General features: G+C 36.6%; 1 long non-coding RNA gene across 1 annotated transcript in view; it reads right to left on the bottom strand.

Moving 5' to 3' along the window:
• Positions 1–7,396: 7,396 nt before the first annotated feature.
• LOC102989493 (uncharacterized) overlaps positions 7,397–16,270 on the bottom strand; it is a 27,005-nt gene continuing 18,131 nt past the window's right edge. Inside the window, exon 3 of the long non-coding RNA XR_448547.3 lies at positions 7,397–7,457. This is a non-coding gene — a long non-coding RNA (uncharacterized lncRNA). The remainder of the gene's footprint in view (positions 7,458–16,270) is intronic.

Here is a 16,270-nt window from a genome sequence, read left to right as displayed (position 1 = left end):
GCAACGAGAGAGGCCACAGCAGAGGGAGGCCCGCATACCACAAAAAAAAAAAAAAAAAAGATAATACTAAAAATAACATTTTATAATAGATGTTAATATTTAATGTAATAAATATTTAATATATACTATTCCTATAAATATATTACATACACTGCATTTAATATTTATAATACATATTATATATTAATACATCTTTTTATAATGTATAATAGATACTATTTACAAGACATATATTTAATATAATAAAATAACATGATAGTATTTTGTGACTGATGTGTTTCAGGACCCATGTTATAGGCTTTACATATTATCTCTTTAATGCTTATGCCTCTCTATGAGGTAGGCCCTACTTTATCTTCATTTTTAACATGGGGAACCAGGAGGAAAGAGGTTAAGTATTATGTTCACAGCAAGAGAGATAATAAGAGGCCTGGGTGAGACAGAGTCTTACTTCTATTGGACTCTCACATTTGTACCTAACTTTGTTACATAAAAAAGCAGACAGTTCAGAGAAATGTTATCCTGACTTTGCAATTTGTCACAAGACCTTGATTTTTGAATTAGATTTACCTTAAACATTACATTTAGCTTAGAATAATATGAAACTGATTTTGTCATTCGAGAGCAGAGAATTTGCTGAGTGATCAGTACTAAACAGGGCTGGGATTTTTAACTTGCAGGGGCTAACCTACAAAGTAAATAATTGTGTAGATAATGGCAAAGACTCACATTAAAAACTGGGAGAGAGGATATTTTGAAAGACTGTTTAGACAGGACTACCTCCATTCCTCTTAAAAAATGAATATTTGATTTTATAAGAAATGACTTAATAACAATAAAGAAACTTGTTCTGAGTAGCTCATATTTACTATAATGTCTATTACTATTTACTATAATGTCTATTACTATTAGTATCAACAAGAAAAAAAATCCAGAAGAAAATAAAAATAATAATCAAGCAAAAGCTATAAAATATGACCAATGTTAGTACAATAGATATCCATAGATACCATGTTTTCTTCTTTATTGAAAAATCTGTTCAGGCACTGATGGCAAAAATCCTTTGATAGGTACTTCCTGGTTGGTCCAGTGGTTGGGACACCGTGCTTCCACTGCAGGGGGCACAGGTTAGATCCCTGGTCTGGGAACCAGGATCCCACATGCTGTGCAGCATGGTCAAAAAAAAAAAAAAATCCTTTGATAATAAACTTGTATTAAGATGTGAAACCACTATGCAAAATCCCCAAAAGTTAATTACCAGACTACAAATTAGTCTGGTAATTAACTTTCAAGAAATTAGCATACAAATAACTTTGAGGCACCATTGTGTAGGCAGAGTAAAAATGGAGGCTGAATCATGAGATGTATGTAATTCAGTCCTTACAAAATTACATCTAGTTTCTAAGTCAGTTAATAATATGCTTATTAATCTGGATTATAAATACCACTTAGACAATATCTGTGTTACCTGATAGAACTCTAACTTCTACTTTTTTATTACTGAGGAAATAAATGTAATTTTCTATTCAGATTGAACAATTACACAGAACATTGGAATTCCTAAGAGAATAAAGACCTGTATCCTTTTATCTCAGTTTTGTCTTTTGAGCCTAACACATTATGAGAGCAGCCTAGATGCATTGGGATCTCATCCTGTTGAGGTTTGAATTACCTTATGTTTTTTTCATTTTATAGGGTGAATTACACTATAAAGGTGAATATCAGCTAGCTACTGGTGGGTTTTTTTTTCCCAGAACACTTTTAAAGTACATTAAACATTCTAGCATAAAAAGAGTGAAGTAAAAATCACCAAACTGACTTACTAACTCAGCATAATTACTTAAAGAAAAGAAGGCAAAAGTAGTAAATAATTTTTATCTAAATCATGATACCCGTAACTATAGATGGCCTTGTTAAAGAGAAAAGAAATGTATTCAGATTACCGTGAAACAGCAGAAAAAGAAAAATGTCATGGATTTAGTGTTATGTGAAGGACACACCATGTTTTCTTTTAATAATAATAAGAGGTTATCACAGCTTCTTGAAGTTGACACATGACCTTTAGATTTGTCATGCACGGTACATGATTTTCTTGTTTGGAGTTGCACTGGTTTTTGTTCTGCGATGAAGTACATGAATTACTCTGTTATTCTTTCTATTTAGAATTTGGGACATTATTTCCAGAAGAGTCATAGTTTGAAGTACCTCAAAATCTTTGAACTCAGAAAGGTAAAGGAAGTTGCTTTATGTCAAATATTACGATAAAAGCAAAGTAAAAAGCAAACAGACACTGAATAAATATTGGAGAGACTTAAGTAGTTTTCTTTGTGTTCATCTCAAGCATGCATCGAACGCTCATTCAACTGTATTAGCTGGTGTAATAAATGTCATAAAAGAATTGTGGCTCTGGAAGCTTCCTCTTGGTTCCTTTAGAGAGAACCACATGTGAAACAAACTGAAGTGAGAGAAAGTAAGATTGTGCAAAAGACACGAGGAGGGGATTTTACACACTCCTTCAGCAATCGTTTCTATTTTGCTCAGCTGTGCAACTGTACTGCCAGTCATTCGTCCTTCCTTTTCAGTTGCCTTCCTTTTACTCTAAGTTATGATAAGTTATTGCTTTCTGCTCTGTCCCCAGGTTTGGGTTACATTAATCCACCACTAATGTGTGCCAGATGTTTGTCTGACCAAGATGGCTGGCTCTTCTCTTTCTCCTCTGGGTGAAGAATTATTTTGTCTTCTATCCTCCAAATGTGCTCCTTTTTAAATAATGTTTATTGCAGTAGAGTTGATTTACAATCTTGTGTTAGTTTCAGGTGTACAGCAAAGTGAATCAGTTATACATATACATCTATCCACTCTTTTTTATCAATAGATTCTTTTCTAATATAGGTCTTTACAAAGTATTGAGTAGAGTTCCCTGTCGTTATTAGTTATCTATTTTACATATAGTAGTGTTAATTATAATTGCTGGAGCCCATCACTGTATTATTTTTTAATCAAACCTTTCATCACCATGAAGATTTTTTTTTTAATCGGGGTATAGTTGCTTTACGATATTGTGTTAGTTTCTACTCCTCCTCAGCTTCAGAAACTAGGGCTAGTTATCAGTGACATGAATGACCACCTTGACTTCCTAGTTGTGGTTTTCTTTTTCTTTTTTTTTTGCAGTACGCGGGCCTCTCACTGCTGTGGCCTCTCCCGTTGCGGAGCACAGGCTCCGGACGCGCGGGCCCAGTGGCCATGGCTCACGGGCCCAGCCGCTCCGCGGCACGAACCCGTGTCCCCTGCATCGGCAGGCGGACTCTCAACCTCTGCGCCACCAGGGAAGCCCCTAGTTATGGTTTTCTTGACAAGATTTCTCTTCTTGTGATACCTTTGAGCTCTTTCCACCTACTGGCCTCATGACATCTCCCTTTGCATTTTCTAAGACATTAGGACAAAAAAGTAACTGTGGATGAATTGAAATAGTGTGGAATAAAGCTGAGTGCTTTTAAAGAGAAGGTTCATACACTACTGAGCTTTTCTACTGTCGGAATGGAAACACAGTCTATTCTTTATTTACAAAATATGAGACCTGAATCACAGGACTTTCATTACCTCAGAAAACAGCTACTCAACAAAATATTTCCAACTGACAGCTATTAACAATTAGGGTATCAGTAATATCAGAGTGATGTAATCATTGCTATGTAGGTCAGCTCAGAACCTGCTTCACACAAAAGTCTACTCTCAGATCTAACCTATTTTGTTCCAAGGCTGATCTGAAAATTTTGTTTAGATTTTCTGCTCCTAGTTGATCTTTCAGTGTTGCTTGCTGCTGTAACCTATACCCATGGGTTTAGGTAACCATGGGAATTCCTCATTGACTGGTTCCCCTCCATCTGTAAATTCAATGATTCATACCTTAAGTAGGTGGTATGTTCTGCAATTAGCCTACAGAGCAAAAGTCATACACGCAGAAAATTACTGTGAATACTTTAAAGAGCCCACGAAGCACGCTGAACATGGTTTTGTGCATAAAAATATCAAGTATATTACTATTTGCATACATACTAAAATATGGAAACTATAATACTAAACTTGACTAAAAAAGAAATCTAAAGCAAGATCTACAACGCATATGTCTGTCTATTCAAACCAGTCTTGTTTTATGACAGGCACAAAATTCTTAGCAGTGAATTGGAGATGAACGGAAGACTCTAAAAAGTGTCCTGTTTCCTGGTACATTTTACGACATTTCTGTTTCCACAGTAAGCTTTATTCATGCCAACAGTGTTATGAAGATGACAAGAGATACAGTGAAGTCACATCTATGCATGTGGATGAGATGATGACCAGGCTCTAAAGTCAGGGAGTAGGTTAATGGGATAACATTACAACTTCACTGTCGTGCTTCTTCTTCTAAACTGTCACATCTTTTAACCTCTAACTCCTCTATGGATTACCATATTCTCTCTTGTGGTTATTAGTGTTTTTAAAAATTTTTATTAATTTTATTTTTGGCCGAATTGGGTCTCCGTTACTGTGTGCAGGCTTTCTCTAGTTGTGGCGAGCAGGGGCTACTCTTCGTTGTGGTATGCCGGCTTCTCATTGCGGTGGCTTCTCTTGTTGTGGAGCACGGGCTCTAGGCACACAGCCTCAGTAGTTGTGGCTCACAGGCTCAGTAGCTGTGGCTCACAGGCCCTAGAGAGCAGGCTCAGTAGTTGTGGTGCACGGGCTTAGTTGCTCTGCGGCCTGTGGGATCTTCCCGCACGAGGGCTCAAACCAATGTCCCCTGCATTGGCAGGTGGATTCTTAACCACTGCACCACCAGGGAAGCTCTAGTTACTTTTGTATGTGTATTAGCTGTCCTGTAGTGTCCAGGTCTTATATATATACTTTTGCTTCAATACAAAAAATAGGTGCTTGACTAGCTGCATTAAATTCTCACCTCCAACTTTCTAATTTATTCTTCTGTATTCCAGTGCATGTCCATTCACGTAGAACATGGTTCTTTTTCTTGCTTTCATCACTTCTATTTTTTATCCTATCCATCATGCAGCCTCCACTTTCCTTCCTCCACTTGTCCTTCTCTTTCTCTTTCTCACCACCTTTCTTGTTTCCTTCCTCTTACACTTTCCTTATAGTCAACTCCACTCCAATTTACAGGTTTCATGTCTTTTAAAATAAAAAGGTGTTTTTATAAAAAATTGAACTGCTCATAAAAATTTTAGCAATTCAGAAAAGCAAGTAGAAGAAAACAATAATAAACTCAACACCCATTGTTAACCATTTGTGAACATCATTCCAGAGACCTTTACAGCCTATCTGTAGATAGATGGCTGAAGACACAGTAACAAAAGCCGCCACTGCCAAAACTTGCTGGTGCTGTTAAAAATGCTTTCAGTCTATGCTTATTTGAGTCTACGCTTGAGGTCATAATTATTCCTATCTCCATTTTATAGGTGAGGAAATGAAGACTCCTGGAAGCTAAACAGCTTACCCAAGGTTACGTAACCAGTACAAGTTGAGTGAACACACAAGTGTCCTTGACAGTGGTGAGGGAAGGTAGGGAAAATTGATTGACATTATTGGGTCTTTTATAAATGCATAGACAATTACTTTAGAGCAGTTTTAGTTTTACAGTCAAGTTGAACAGAAAGTGAGGAGAGTTCCTGTATGCCCTTCCCAGTCTCCCCCATTATCAACATCTCTCACAAGATGGTACGTTTGTTACAATCCATGAACCCACATTGACACAACATTATCACCCAAAGTCCATAGTTTACATTAGGGTTCACTCTTCCTGTTGTACTTTCTATGGATTTTGACAAATGTCTAATGACATGTATCCACCATTATAGTATCGTACAGAATACTTTCCCTGCCCTAAAAATCCCCTGTGTTCCACCCGTTCAACCACAAACCCCCGGCAACCAGTGATCTTTCTACTGCCTCCATAGTTTGGCCTTTTCCAGAATGTCATATAATTAGAATCATACAGCACATAGTCATATAGTTAGAATCATACAGCACATAGCCTTTTCTGAATGGCTAATTTCACTTAATAATATGCATTTAAGTTTCCTCCATTCTCATTGAATGTTGAATGACCACACTTTTGAAAGGAGCCATTAATAGCAATATTTTTATTTTGCTCTGAGAAGAGATGTAAATGTACTTTTTGAATAGAAATTTTATTCATTATTTGAATATCTCCTGCTTCAACAGTAGAGTGTGGTCAGGAGGATATGCAAACTATGACAGGTCAGTTATTATGGAAGTTAAATAATATAAAATGTAATGAAAATGAGATCATTAATTCTGACCAAGCTTCATTGGAGAACATGAACTATTAAGTATGTAGCTAGTTTTTACTATTAATCAACTCTTGTTTGTTGCAGGTAAGAACTAACTGTATGCTTAGGGAATTGGATTGAATGAACTCTAACGGTTATGTTGCCGAAGAGAAGAGAAAGGTTTAACTGATATTTTTTCTAAATTTAATTCAATTATACTTGCATGGATTTAAAAAATACTTTTATTCTAATTTAATTGAAACGCAACATAGAGAATTAGGACAGTCATCGGAAGCTCATGGTTAAATAAATAAAACTATGGTGAAATCAGTCACAATAGGAAATAATATTTCTGTTTTTCTATGCTTTAACTCTTATGTCCCATGTTTCTTTAATAGTAATATTCAGACTCTTAGATTTTAAAGGAACTTAATATGCCATCAAACTTGAGGAAATAATCAACTACTGTTTGACTGAATGTTCTTCTCATCTGGTTGTTTTGACTCAGATTTTAGCTCTGATACTTACCTATAAAGAACTGCTTGCTATTCAATCTAAATCAGTTGAACTGTTCTTCATCTTTGCTCCAATCTTATCGAGGGGTTTAATCAAGAGGGAAGAGATATGGGAACATATGTATATGTATAACTGATACACTTTGTTGTAAAGGAGAAACTAACACACTATTGTAAAACAGTTATACTCCAATAAAGATGTTAAAAAAAAAAAAATAAATAAATAAATTTAATTCAATTATACTTGCATGGATTTAAAAAATACTTTTATTCTAATTTAATTGAAACGCAACATAGAGAATTAGGACAGTCATCGGAAGCTCATGGTTAAATAAATAAAACTATGGTGAAATCAGTCACAATAGGAAATAATATTTCTGTTTTTCTATGCTTTAACTCTTATGTCCCATGTTTCTTTAATAGTAATATTCAGACTCTTAGATTTTAAAGGAACTTAATATGCCATCAAACTTGAGGAAATAATCAACTACTGTTTGACTGAATGTTCTTCTCATCTGGTTGTTTTGACTCAGATTTTAGCTCTGATACTTACCTATAAAGAACTGCTTGCTATTCAATCTAAATCAGTTGAACTGTTCTTCATCTTTGCTCCAATCTTATCGAGGGGTTTAATCAGCTAGGAACTTGGTACAAGTCACCACTAGAAAACGGAGTATATGATTATTGTCAATGGTGAGAGATTATTTCTGAATACATGTAAACAAAGAATAGCCTTCCACTTTATTTTTACAATTACTTTAAAAATAATTTCAAAAGTATTTACTAGAGGTTGTGTTTGTTGTAAAAATTAGTTTTGAACTTCAGCTACCTGAATTTAGTTACCTCCCAGTCTTCACTTTAGGGCAAAATTCAATTGGAATTTAAGTCAAATATGTCAGACACATATAACAATTGTGTGAAATCAAGCAAATCCATTAAGTATAACTTTTTAACATTAATCATTCTAATAACAATTGTTCAAAAGACCTCATTCTATACAGAACTTGATTTATTTTAGCGAAAATGAAGTAGAAAGATTAAACTAGCTAAAATAAACTCAACTTCTCTATGGTATTTTCTTTTATAAAATATTTATATATCAAGAATAAACACTAGAGAAAACTGCTGAAATCAGATAACAGTGTTCTATGAATCTCGTGACTCTAAAGGGGTGCAATTAACTGATAAAGGGGATGTGTTTACACATCTTCAAGACTATCACCACCCTTTTTAAAACAGACCTGATTCTTCTTTGGCAATTATGTTCCATGAGAAAAGAATACAATTCTATTTTTGCTTTATAATTTTAACCTTGGAACACAAAGCCCCAGATAAATGACTAAGTTTGTTTGAATTCTAATTAAACATTAAAGTTAAAAATTCAAACTTAAAAGAGTCAGTGTATCAACTGTTGAAATACAATTAAAAACAAAATCTTTAACCCAGAAAACCTCTTTACAAAGGTAGTAGAAAATAAATCAGTTCTATTAGTGAATAAATCTTAAACCAGAATGTGATACACATCACAGGCAATTGGCTTAAGAGATTGCCAAGGCCAAGGCGGAAAGAAACCTCACCTCTCTATAACACCAAGCAGATATAACCCATTATATGTATGTTCTCATGATAAACATCACTGGTCCTCAAGGAAGAGGACTTGATAGCACCTTTTGTCACACCTAATTCACCCTAACTTTATCATGATAATTGGGGAGAACCCCTGTGTTGACCTTATCCAGAGGAGAAACAAACTTCTACTAAGTCCAGGAGGCTGCAGGGAAATTAGACTCTTGCCCACAGGACTGAGGAGATAGGGCTGCTATCTCCCTAAACGTTTGCATTTCAAAAAGATGGCTCACAGAACGTTGAGGAAACATTCCCTAGTTGTGAGGCTGGCAGAGACTTATTTAATCATTATAAAGATTTACAAACATTTGAAAAGGACAAAGGAAAAAATTCTGGAGCCAAAGGGAGAGGGAGGGAGAATTAATCTTCTTATTTTTATTCATATTTGCCTTGATACCACCCACAGAAATAGAGAAATAGTATTATTTCATTATAATTCCCTTCCCCCTTTTTCCATCATCTGGAGAGCTTTCCTTAGGTGCTAATTATTTTTTTAAACAGCTTTATTGAGATATAATTGACATACAATACAGTGCAATATTTAAAATGTAAAATTTGATATTTTGACATATGTACACACCTGTGAAACCGTGACCACAAAGGGGAGGAAAAAGTTTTCCTCTACCCTTTTGGGTTCTTTTGGTTGTTCGAATAATTAAATTGGCATAAGACAGATCAACAGGAGAAAAACAAATTTAATTATGTATGTACGGGAGCCCCATGAGGATAGGAGACCCATGGGTAGTCAGGCAATTGAGGCTTATACACACACCATCCTGAGTTAAGCAGAGAGGGTAAGGGTTTGGGACTTCAAAGAGGGAATAAGACAATTTACTGGAAGAAGGGAGGAGCAAATGTCTGGTAAACAAATGTTGGTCCTGCCATCTGGAGACAAGGGGAGCAGAGAGGAATCTGAACAAACAGGCTGTCCTGAGCTCCCCAGGCCACCACACCTGCTCACATTCTTTGTAGTTATCCCTGGTGATCACCCTCTTCCTATACTAGACCCTCTATCCAAATTCTTTTAGGCAGTTAAGGAGGAGGTTAAAAGCTTCTCGAGAGTCTTTAAGCCTTGATTTTCTTCAGCTCAAGATAATCCACATGCCAAAGTGACACATTTTGGGGAGGCTCCTTCTCAACCCCTTCAACCACAATCCAGACAGTGAACCTATTCATCATCTACAAATGTTTTCTCCCCCTGCTTTGTAATTCCTTCTCTCCACCACTCCTGCTCCTCCCCTCTGCAGGCACACACTGTTCTACTTTGCATCACTATAAATTAGTTTCATTTTCTAGAGTGCTATATAAATGGAATTATTCAGTAGGTACGTTTTTAGGTCTGGCTTTTCACTCAGGGTAGTTGTCTCGAGACTCATGCATGTTGTCACAGGTTACAATAGGTCTTCCCTTTCATTGCCGAGTGGCATGCTTTTTAGTATATACTACAGGTTGTGAATGCACTCACCTATTAATGGACATTTGACTTGTTTCCAGTTTTTGGCTATTACAGATAAAGCTGCAATGAACAGTATGTGACCAGTTTTGGATAGACATAGATGATCTCTTTTCCTGGGTAAATACCTAGGAGTGAAGTGACTGAATTGTGACTGAAGGGTGAAGAGTAGCAGGATGAATATGCCACTCTGAAAGGATTAGGATTATTTTGAGCTGATTGTCTTGAGAAAGAACAGACAGAAGAGAAGCTCTGAACACAGAGTAGAAGTTACTTTTTCCTGAGAGAAATTTACGTTTATAAAGGAACTCTCCAAGAGAGTTTTATCACTGGAGAAGGCACTGACAAATCTACATAACAAACTTTCTTGTTTATCATGCTTCTCCAGGTACCTCCCCATAACTGCCCCTGCCCCCCAACACACTTCTTTTTTCTTTTGTTTTTAGCTAAAGATGATATTCAAGCTGGAGTTCTAAGCCACCTTAGGGAGTTACTCATTTTTCCTTAGTATCTCCTATGTATTCCTGAGGTGTACATTTAGTAAACTTCTATTTGTTTTCCTCTTAATTTGTCTTTATTTATTTATTTTTTTTTTTTGTGGTACGCAGGCCTCTCACTGCCTCTCACTGTTGTGGCCTCTCCCGTTGCGGAGCACAGGCTCCGGACGCGCAGGCTCAGCGGCCATGGCTCACGGGCCCAGCCGCTCCGCAGGATGTGGGATCCTCCCAGACCGGGGCGCGAACCCGGTTCCCCTGCATCGGCAGGCGGACTCTCAACCACTGCGCCACCCAGGAAGCCCCTTAATTTGTCTTTTAATACAGGAGTCTCAGCTAAGAACTCAGAAGGGTAGAGGAAAATTAGGAAAATTATTTCTCTTTTCCTATTGTAGGCATAGCTTAACTTTTTAATAAACTGTTAAACTTTTTTTGGAGTGGCTTTACTTTAAATATCCATTAGCAATGTATGGCAACCTTTCCAACACTTAGTATAGTAGGTTTAGTTGTTTTTTTTTTCTTAATTTTAGCCAATCTAATAGGTTTGTGGTGGCATCTCATTGTGGTTTTAATTTGCATTTCCCTAATTATAATGATATTGAACGTGTTATAATATGCTTACTTGCCACTGAAGTGCAGTAGAATATGCCACCCCAAACTCTGCCACTTTGGCGTAAGGATTATCTTGAGCTGAAGGTAACTGAGAAGTAGTAGACACAGGAAGAGCTCTCTGCCCTCTCTTGTTCTGCCTAAAAAGCAGGACATAAATTTCCCTTTGTAAAGGTGACATAAATTTCCATATGTGAAGGCGTTCCTCTCTCCTGTACCAGAAAGCGGAGAACAATTCTTATCTGCATAACACACCTTACTAAACAATCCTTATCTACCAGAGTTTCCTAGTCAGCTTTTCCAACCCCAGGAGCCCAAACCTTCTTTTCTTTTATCTCTTCACCTCTGTACAAGGTATCACCCTTTGTTAAATGATATATAAGCTCTGAGTTTAACTGCCTCTGGATTTTCACTTCTTTCCTGTGAATTCTCCATGCAGATAAAATTAAAACCGTGGGTATAATTTATATGCCTTTTCCTCTTGTTAATCTGTCTTTTGTCAGTGTGATACTCAGGCCATAGATGCAGTGCCTAAGAGCATGAAGGAAAAGATTTTTCTCCCCTACACCATCCATATATTTGGTGAAGTGTCTGTTCAAATTTTTTGTCCAAATTTTACTTTTAATTTGGTTACTTGCTCTCTTATTATTGAGTTTTGAGAGTCCTTTGTATATTTTGATATAAATCCTTTCTCAGATATATGTTTTGCAAAAGTTTTATTCTAGCCTGTGGCTTATCTTTTTATCCTCTTACCAGTTACTTTTGAAGAGCAAACATGTATCATTTTGATGACTTTTTAAAAATCGATTTGTTCTTTTTATGGATTGTACTTTTAGGGTCATATCTAAGAACAATTTCACTAACTCAAAGTCACAAAGATTTTCTCCAATGTGTTCTTCTTGAAGTAGTATAGTTTTAACTTTTACATTTAGGCCTAAAATCTGCTTGGAGTTAATTCTTTGCATATGGTACAAGATATTGAGCAAAGTAGGGGTTTTTTGTTAGCTTTTGTTTTTGTTTTTTGTTTGTGCATATGGATATCTAATTATTCCAGCACCATTTTTGAAAAAGCTATTCTTTGTCTACTGAAATGCCTTTGTACCTTTGTCAAAGCACAGTTGTCTATACGTGTGTGGGTCCATTTCTGGACTCTCTATTATGTACTATTGATCTATTTCTCTATTTACTTCCATAAGTATAATTTTTTAATTGTAGTAAGTTAATATGTCTTGAAACCCAATAGTGTTTACTATCAACTTTGTTCTGCTTTTTCAAAGTTGCTTTGGCTATGCTGTCTTTTGCATTTTCATAAGAATTGTAGAAACACCTTGCCAATTTCTACAAAATTTTCTATCAGGGTTTTGATCGGGATTGCCTTAAATCTATATAGCAATTTGGGGACAAATGACATCTTAACAATATTGAGACGCCAACCCATGAATGAGATATGTCTGTCCATTTATTGAGGACTTCTTCAACTTCTTTAATTTACATGCAGATCACAAACACGTAAACCAATCATTATAATAGGACTGTGAGCCCACACAGGAGAGGCTACTAAATTCTGCCTGCAGTATCCGAGAAATTTTTGAAGAGAAGGTAATCTTTCATCTGATTCTTATGGTAAATATGTGAACATCAGGTAAACAAGCGAGCTCAGAGAGAAAAGAAGCACAAAAGCACTAGAGTGTGAGTTAGGATTAAACATTTAAAGATGTATAAGAAATTATCGTTTGGGTACGGGGACTAAGAAGGGAGATACGTGTCTAGACCTTGGTCATAGGGGCTTCTAGAAGGTAATCTATCTTTTTCCTGTGAGCAATGGGGGATATTGAAGAATTTTAAGCAGAGGAGCAACAAGCATGTTGAAACAATCACTCTGAAAGTTGAATGATTTGTTTAAATATTTTTAAAGATGTTCACATTTTAACCCGCATAAACCCCTGGGGGGAAAGTCTCCATATTTGTGGAATATCATGCACGCTGTATAAATATTATTTATTGTTGTTTGACTTAAATTTATCTCTTTTTAGCGTTACAAAATACATGTTAGCTTTGTTGACATTGGACTCTGGTGGGCAAGTTTAACCCTAACCCTGTACCTGATTCTGATGTTATTCGTATTTTCTACAGTTTCATTTCTTTGTGGCATATTCTCTGGTATCATCATTTAACTGTACAAAAAGAGATCCTTGTTTCTCCTTTGCTGTTACTGTTACCGTTGTTATTTTCATTACGCTCAGGTATAAACTCCTTTAAACACTTAGTACCTTAAATTAATTACCTCTTTATTTATTCCTTATCACTAACGTTCGCCCATGCTCAACACTGCCACCTACGCTGTCTTTTTCACACCATCATGTCAATTAAACAGTTTTGATGGTTTTCTATGACATAACCTCTGGCCGTTAACTCTCTTTGTATAAATAACTCAGCTGCGTTTCCTTCTTAGGCTTTTCTCTGTAGGGGGGCAACACCCACTCACTGTTCAGATTCTTGTGCCCCTTTTTAAAAAACAGACAAACAAAAACACTTCGTAAAAATTCATGTTGTCCCATGCTAGCAACATACCTTTTGTTCAGCTTCTGTAATGCAGGTGAGTCCATTTTATCACCCACAGTGACAGCTTTATAGACAAGGCCGACAAGTTAGATAACCCAGGAGCTATGGGTGAGCAGCTGAGCCAAGGCTTAGAGACAGTAAAATCCAGCCTTCTGAATTCCCCGTCATGTTTCATTTTCACTTTTATGTTTCCAAGTTAATTTCTACTTTTTCAAAGAAAACTGTTTTTTCTCCAGTTAAATGTTGCTCCTTAATATTTTTTTCTCTTCCCACATCATTTATTTGGTTTGTTGGCTAGTTTTTTCTTCACTTACTGAACATCTGATTTTCGTATCTGCGGAGGTTCCCCGTTGACCTTCAAACAAAACTCTCTTCCCCACCATATCAGCTTTGCTTGTATCCCCTAAAGAAAGTGAAAGAATATTTCTGACGGGACTGGGACCTAACTCTTCTGTTGACCCAGATACTTGCAGATACAGTGATTCCTAAAGTGACTATGGGATCTTAGAACACACGTTCCTGGGCTAAGCCGTGGGAGTAAGTTTGCCAGATTCCATATCTTCCTTGCAGACTTATTGCTTATCCTCTTTAATCTTTCAAACATTTGACTCCAGAATTTGATTGTACCTTCATGCCTAGTTAGTATATGCCTGCTTTTTCTTAATCAGGTATTGCTCTATTTTTTTTCAAGTATAGAAGTTTGGACTGACTTACTGTTACTTAACTGCACTTTGATTATTGGAATGTTTTGCTACATTTTATTAACTTGCATAGCTACCTATATTTAAGATATAGTCCATATAAATCACTCTCTACTTGACCAAAACTCCAGTCATTTGAAATTATTTTCTAATATGACCTCTGGAATGATCTGGGTCTAAAGAACTCTTCTGCTTATATTATGAACAGTTGTCATGAGTAATAAGTAATTACTCCTTATTGAGTAATAAGGAAATGTGTGGAAAGGCAATGAGCAGTTAAATTTTTTTTTTCTCATGGTGTTTTGGATGAAAGTCAAACTCGGTTGCTTAGGTTAGTGTGGGTTCATAATCAGAGTAATATGGTATTTGTAGAAACTTTCAACTAAGTGAGACAGACTAAAACACAGATCAAATAAAATTCTACCTGAGACTAAAACAACCATTGGAAATAATAAATCAGCCCTTTCCCCTTGATTGCGTACTTCAAATATTACATCAAACTTTCCCTCATTGTATTGAAACAGATGTATTATTGTTAGGGTGAGACAGTCTGAACATAGTAGTAATGTAAGTTTCAGAATCTTTTTGACGTATGCAAAACACTTAGAGTCAACTGCCTAAAAAAAACCAAATATGACAATTTTTTTTTTACTATGAATCCAAAAACCATTTTAAATGAATCAATATTTTATGAATCATAACAGTACCCTCATACACAAAGTAGTTATATGCACGTATAAAAATGTGTAAAAGCTACTTTTTATGCATCTACAGACAATGTTTGGAGCCAATGTGGCTTCCCAGACACTTTGGGTGGTGAGTATGTGGAGGGCAGATGGGACAGCGGGGTTTGGTCAGAGGAAAGAGGAAAGGGACTCAAAAGAGATTGGGGTGTAAAAGCTACTTTTTATGCATCTACAGACAATGTTTGGAGCCAATGTGGCTTCCCAGACACTTTGGGTGGTGAGTATGTGGAGGGCAGACGGGACAGCGGGGTTTGGTCAGAGGAAAGAGGAAAGGGACTCAAAAGATAAGTCCAGGGGAGATTGAGATGATCAGATTCCTCTGTAATAAGAAAAAAGAGATGCCAGCTTTTGTTCAGACATCCACACGTTTGGCATCCCTAAAACTAAGAATGAAATGGGCATTTGAGGTCAAAGGGAGGCCAGGTCGAAGGTTGAGATACGTCAGGCAGAGAACGCCCTGCAGTAAATGGGTAGCTCTGTGTTCTAACTTCTATTTGCGGAGTCCCTGTCTTCGGGTAGAACCGGGGATTGCAGTACTTTTGGAGATCTGTTATAAATTTGATCATATCTTAACGTTTTCTCTCCTGGTAGAGTTTTTACCAGCCTCAGCCCTATTGAGTTGTAGGTAACTGAATGGGCCACCGGTGACACCTTGCTCCAGAGTTCAAGGGTAGGGCTCATTTAATGGAAAGAGATTTGTGGCGCCTCCACATAAATCCAAGGAATTCTAGAAACCAAGCCAAGTCAACCACTGTGAGTGGGAGCCAATAAGTGAAAATAGCACCTCAGGCCGCTGCTACTGGACGTAGAATAGCAACTGTTTGATTTATATTGCCTTTATGTTTTTACAAGATCAAAACATTTTTTAAGAAAATTCTTTTCTCAAATATACTTTGAAGAACAATTAACAATCTCTTTAAAATAACGGAGGAAACCTTGGAGAAAGTGTTTTGCCACCTTAGTCAAGGCAAAGGGTAGAAGCTTTTTTCTGCCTTTGTTTCATGTTTTGATCTCAAGAAACCATTTATTTTTCCTTTTCTGAGGCATTTAGGTAAAAAAGATTTAACTATTTCATGATAAATAAAGTCCCCATCCCCTTGAACATTTCAGATACTATTACTTTTCAGTGTATTCCTCTTAAAATAGATATAGTCATTTGCATTTGCACATGCCACTGTGCATTTAAAACAAGACGATGGGGCTTCCCTGGTGGCGCAGTGGTTGAGGGTCCGCCTGCCGATACGGGGGACGCGGGTTCGTGCCCCGGTCTGGGAAGATCCCAC

This window comes from Physeter macrocephalus, chromosome 9, assembly GCF_002837175.3.
Source record: "Physeter macrocephalus isolate SW-GA chromosome 9, ASM283717v5, whole genome shotgun sequence".
Taxonomy (NCBI): Eukaryota; Metazoa; Chordata; class Mammalia; order Artiodactyla; family Physeteridae; genus Physeter; species Physeter macrocephalus.
The sequence above is the reverse complement of the archived record's forward strand: the minus strand, read 5'-3'. Positions and strand labels throughout refer to the sequence as shown.